The following is a 6,022-nucleotide window of genomic DNA, read 5'->3' as shown; positions in this document are numbered from 1 at the left end:
TCTAAAGTCTCACTCTCACTAAACATTTACTCCAGAAAAAGTGATTTAAAGAATTAAGTGCAAAAATTACAGATTTCACATTTAATAACATTAGAATCATATTACTTATTAGTATGAAAGAATTACTTACCATGCAAGAGGAAATGTATGTCTCAATGTCAAATGGCTGATATGAAAACTGACCAAACTACACTTCCATCACCTTCTAAGACCAAGCAAGAAATTAACCAAAAACACAAAGAAAACTTGGAGGGAAACACAAAAACCAATAGAAAAGCATAAGACAATACTAAAAAACCAATGAAACTAAAAGATACAAAATGATCATGGCCAGAATATAATTAGCACCCTGAGGCTAACTCTGGACCTCTCTGGAAAAGAATTATTTAAAAATCAATACACTTAACTACAGATTAAATGAATAATTATATAATTCATCTGTAGAAGTGTGCTGCAAGTAAAAACATGTACATAATTAAATTAATGAATAAATGCACTTGCAATGTGCATTGCTATGCACATGTGCACAATATATAAAAACATGAGTCTGTCACATTTACAAATAGTTGTGTAGTTTATCAGAGAACACTGACTAAAAATTCATTTAAAAAACATCGATAACATTTACATTTTTATTAATTCATGATCATTGCTGAAAGTCTTTAGCCAAGTTGAGATTACAAAAAAAAGTACAAGATGGACTTACAATTAATAATATCAAATGTTTTGGAAACGATATTTTCTGTGTATAGCACGCATTACATACTGAACTTTTCGTGTCAAATCTTCCGACTAATCTTCCAAGGCTGCTTAAAAGTCAAAACATTTTACCCCTGACCAACGACTTATTAGTTCTAAAGTCTGTTTTTAATATCAACATCATCTCTTTGCTCGTACAAGCCGCCATTTTCCAAGGACAGGTACTTTCATTTTCAATTTTTGGATAGGTCGTTCGTGTATCGTTTCGTACCGATATGTGAATGCTTGTATCGTAAACCGTATCTTGGAGGAAAATATCGATATGTATCGGTGTATCGGTATATCGTCCCACCCCTGCAAATATGCTACACAATTAAAAAAAATATCCGTAACATTGTGTTGAAAACATAAAAGCCCCACTTCAGATCAATGGTTGTAATTTTCTAGAATTTCTAAATTAATGAAAAAAAAATTCATTTTTTGTTTAGATTACATGTACATTAAAAATATTTGTATAATACTTTTATCATTGTAGCTGTCCAGAGTTTCAGGCATAAAGAGTGAATAAATAAAAAATGCATCATTTCTCCACAGGGTATGTATACTTCTAAAGCATTTCACATTTTCAAAGTTTGCATGTGCTTTACATATTGTTTTTTTTTTCATTTTGGTAAAGGGGAAACTTAGAAATTTTTTTATAGAAAATATTCTATCAATAACTATTGTGAATGTCAGAGGTTTCACTTTCCCAGAGATGTTTTGTAATTTATTTTATTTTTTTCATTTATATCAATAACATAAATTCACTACAATATACAATGTAGCATAATTTGTTATGTCAAATGTAATGCCATTTTATCCTACAGTGTATATTTAGTAATCTCATAGCATATAACTGCATATATATTGTGTTGTAGGCCTAGCTATTCCCAGATGTTGGAAAATGGATTCATTCAGGCAGCAAGTTAATCCATCATTTAAGGAAAATGGTATGCTCAATATAAGCTATAAACCATGCAAAGTTTTGATAATAAAACTAACAGAAGAATTGAAAACATGTGTAGCGGATAGTATATAGGGAACTTATACTGCCTCGCCAGTGAGCTAGCTTTTCTGGTGATGCGGTAGAGTCTCCCTCTATTTCAGGCAAGTTAAGCAACGGCGAGCCTGTTTAACCCTTGGATGGGTGACCGCTTCACATTACACATGTATGTAAATTCTATGTTACATGTTTCCATGCATTTTTTTATTAAATTTTTTAAACACAAATTACTTTCAATAATGGTATTTCCTGATTTTCTCCTATTTTCAGAATTCATTTTATCCACAAGAACATGAGGTGATGGAAATAATTTGCACCTGCCCAGCATTCCTACTGTCTGTCATTGGATTTGAAAAGAAATGTTTATTAAATAAATTTTCTAGATAAATAATAATTTGACTTTTTCATATATTAACTGTACAGGTGTTGAAAAGGCCATTAAGATATGAAAATCTTAACTTTATTACTATTTTGTAAGGAGGGTACTAATGATCATCAAGATCTTATTTCCAGCATGTGCATTGTGTTCATTTATCTTTCAAAAATATTACCAAAAACAGGAGACTAAGAGATCCCCCTAATTGTTTCAAAATAGGATAGGGGACCACCATTTGTTCTGAGGGAAGGGGGGGGGGGGCAGGCGAGTTTTTCCAAGTCAGATTTTTTTTTTCATTTTCATGTCAATGAAGGACAGATTAATATTTATTTCCGATCAATAAGATGAAGGACAGATTATTAATTTATTTTCCTCTTCATTGAAAATCCTACATGCCAAAAAAAATATAAAAAAAACTCTGATTCGTGGGAGGGGGAGATCACTGATCTGCAAGTATTTATTTTTAAAATCTGCCAGTCCCTCACCCTCAAAATAAAATAGCTGTCCCCTTAACAAATACAGGAGTATACCCCAAGTCTTTCTAATTAGTACCTTAAACTTATAACTTAGTTTATATCCCTTAATTAACAGTAAGCAGCCTGATTGAAAGCGATCGTAGAACATGACCTCGTATGCAGAAAGAAAAAAAAATATTAACACAAGTGTGTGTACCATAGGCGTCGGAAGCAAAATGAAAGGGGGCTGATTGAAGGGGGGGGGGCTTAAGCCAAAAGAAAAAGGCAAATTCCAATGCCTACCTTATGTATATAATTTGCAAATATTAAGTAGGGAGGCTAAGCCCCCCCCCCCCCTCCTCCCGGTTTCGACGCCTATGCGTACAGTAGTGAGAGAGGGGAATAGTTATCTAATTAATTATTAATGAAGGCTATATTTTAATTAACCATTTGTGTTCTACATAAATATATCGGCAATATTTATACCTATTTGTGTGAAATACTACGTGTATATACACATCGTTGAAGAAATGCGGGAGGTTTGAAAGACATTAAATGTATACAACGTATGGAGAACGAATACACAGAAAAGAAAGAAATGTCAAGGATTTTTATGCATACCGTTTGATTTAGTAAAGAAAAAGAGTCAAGTCCTGCCCGCATGTATATTCATTTTAAAATTACGAGGTAAACAAGCTATATCAAGTACTCCAGAGTTATCTCCCATGCTGGGTCAGTGATGCGTTTGAAAACTATAATTAGATTGACTTTTCCAAGATTTCATTTTTTAATCAAAAAGTGCAAGGGCAAGGCGACAATCTAAAAAGTAGGTTTTTATTTTAAATTATTTATTTTATTGTATAGTTTTCAAAAAGTGATGCTCATTACTTTGTAATTCTTTAGTTAATTTATAATTCGTGATGAAATTAGGAAAATATCCTATTTTTCATACATTACTGTCTGTTTTAGCTGAATAACTTAATTATATCGGAAAACTAACTGAATGAGCATCACTTTTGAGAAAGTATAGATATATAGAGACAACATAAAACATTGTGCAGTTAATTTTTTGTTTGTCTTGCCCTTGCACTTTTTGGTTAAATTTGACATTTCATTTTTTTGACCTAAAATCGGAGCCCACGTGACTTCAGGGGGTCACATGAATATGATGTCAAAAAATACCGATGTGAAAAGCGATGGACATACTCTTCAAGATCACAAATACCTGTTTTAACTAGAGTGTCTTGCTAAAAAATAAAACTGTTAAACATTATATGTATCGGATTCCGTGAGTTTTTATAGAAAATGTTGCCTTAACTGTACTGCGTTGAAAAAGGGGACAGGGCCTAATTTATACGGGAAAAGTTTACTGTGACGTCACACAAAAATATGACTTTTATGTATTTCTCATAATACCTGAAAATAAAATAATTTGCAATTTGTAACTGTATTAGCATAATAAACAACAATAAAGCTTATCAATGCATCTAAAAAAAAAAATTGCTAGTTAAATCCCATGTAGCTGATTATGAACAAAGCACTGATCGCGATGAACTTGTAAACATGACGTCATTTTGGTGAAAATGATGTATTTCATGTGCTGTGAGAGGCAGATTGAGGAATTTTTAACAATGAAAAACGGAATATTATTTACAGGTTTTAAATAGTCGATTAATACCAATGTATATCCCTTGTTTAGTGCGATTATTCATTAACTATCAAGAGAATGCATTTTATGAATTATGTCGTGTGTTTTGCACAAGTTACGTATATTTTACATCGAGATGCCTCATAAAATTGTACATTCGCAAGGACATACACTGAATAGATCTTAACCATTTTTTGAATATAGATAAAGGACATTTTTTTTTAACTTGAAAAGTGCTGCTGCTTTCTTTAAATTGAGGGCGTGATTTTATAAGTACACAAAATATTTGGTAAAAGTCAAACATATTTCGACATTGGCTTATTTAGCTGAAAATTTAACTATTAAAACGGGAATTCTATTCAAAGCAGCAGCATTTTTTCAGAAACCACGAAATATGCAGAAACAATTAATAGCGTGAATTTTTAATTTTAACTAGGCTATGCCTTTGCGATATTGAAATTTGTTAATGACCTACATTCATTATACGAACTATGCATTCAACACGTGACTGTTCATCGATGGGACCAAACTTCATACAGTACAGAGTAGGTTATACTATGCTATTTCCATAAGTATTTAAGTTCTGTGATAATAAAACAGCTTAATTAAAATAAATTCAGTTTTTAAAAAATCCTTTTTGCACGTCTATTTTCCAATGATTTCTCATAGTAGGCCTTAGCCGTGCTGCGTTATATTCATTATTCAAATTTTAAGATATGTCAATCATTCTTTTATTAAGGGGCAATATCCCTCTGCTTCAAATTTCACGACTTTTTTTTAATCCATGGCCAGACATTGATTTTCAGCAGCAACTATAGCATTAAATTCAAATGGAAAATAGTTTGAAGTATGGAGCGTTGCTTACTTTTACAGAAATGAATAATATGTCAAATCATGATGTGAAGAAAATTTGATATGGTAAATAGAAAGATTAATTATTTTTTACCTCACAATTAAATTAGAAATATAAGGTTTATATAAACGTAATATTTACTCTCATACCTATCTAATTCCCATTAGAAAACATAGTGAAGCGCTGCTTTTTTAAATCAGAATAACAAATTGTTTTCTGTTCATGTAAAATAACACGCATCCACAAACAAGAGTAATCGTTCCATTATTGCCCTTGAAAATATTTTTTAATGTAACAAAATATTAATTAAATGTTTATAATTTAATTTTGCTTGTATTCTTGCCTCTCATTGGTTGATTTCCAAAAAGGAACGCATAACATTTTGTATAATCTGGTTTGGTATGGGGACACACCCCTTTTTTATAATCCGCTTCGCGGATTATAAAGCGTAAACTGACCCAAACCATATTATACTCGATAATTTGGCCAAGAATTAGAGTCATTCCTTAAATAAACAAAACTGCATCTTAAATTTCTCTACAATTTTTAGAATTATTACTTTAAGAGATAGATATTTCTCAATTTACACTGTTTAAAGGAACTGAGTATAAATGTTTTATGTTAACTATTATAAATAATTAATAAATATACTAGCAATAGAAACTAGAAATCAACATTTGTACAGTAAGACAGGTTTGATTGAGTTGACGGTAGAAAAGTTCGTATGAATGAAACCTGTAAACTCTGACATGACAATTCACTGAATTTCATGACAAAATGTCTGAAGAAAGTTATCTCACGTAACAGTAGAGTTATCTCTTTATCAGAGGGATATTCCACCTTAATACCCCCCCCCCCAAAAAAAAAAATAAATAAATAAAATAGAAATAAATTAATTAATAAAAATCAGTGAACCTTCCATCAAAAATGTCGACGGCTAAAATATGTT

General features: G+C 31.3%; 1 long non-coding RNA gene across 1 annotated transcript; it reads left to right on the top strand.

Annotated features, from left to right (window-relative positions):
- Nucleotides 1-1,091: 1,091 nt before the first annotated feature.
- On the top strand, nt 1,092-2,172 carry LOC134263184 (uncharacterized). Its single transcript, XR_009991206.1, has 3 exons — nt 1,092-1,294; nt 1,617-1,688; nt 2,012-2,172. It is a non-coding gene; the product is annotated as an uncharacterized LOC134263184 (long non-coding RNA).
- Nucleotides 2,173-6,022: the final 3,850 nt, after the last annotated feature.

Source organism: Saccostrea cucullata, unplaced genomic scaffold (assembly GCF_032062105.1).
Source record: "Saccostrea cucullata isolate Sc308-1 unplaced genomic scaffold, CSIRO_AGI_Scuc_v1 ctg471, whole genome shotgun sequence".
Taxonomy (NCBI): domain Eukaryota; kingdom Metazoa; phylum Mollusca; class Bivalvia; order Ostreida; family Ostreidae; genus Saccostrea; species Saccostrea cuccullata.
The sequence above is the reverse complement of the archived record's forward strand: the minus strand, read 5'-3'. Positions and strand labels throughout refer to the sequence as shown.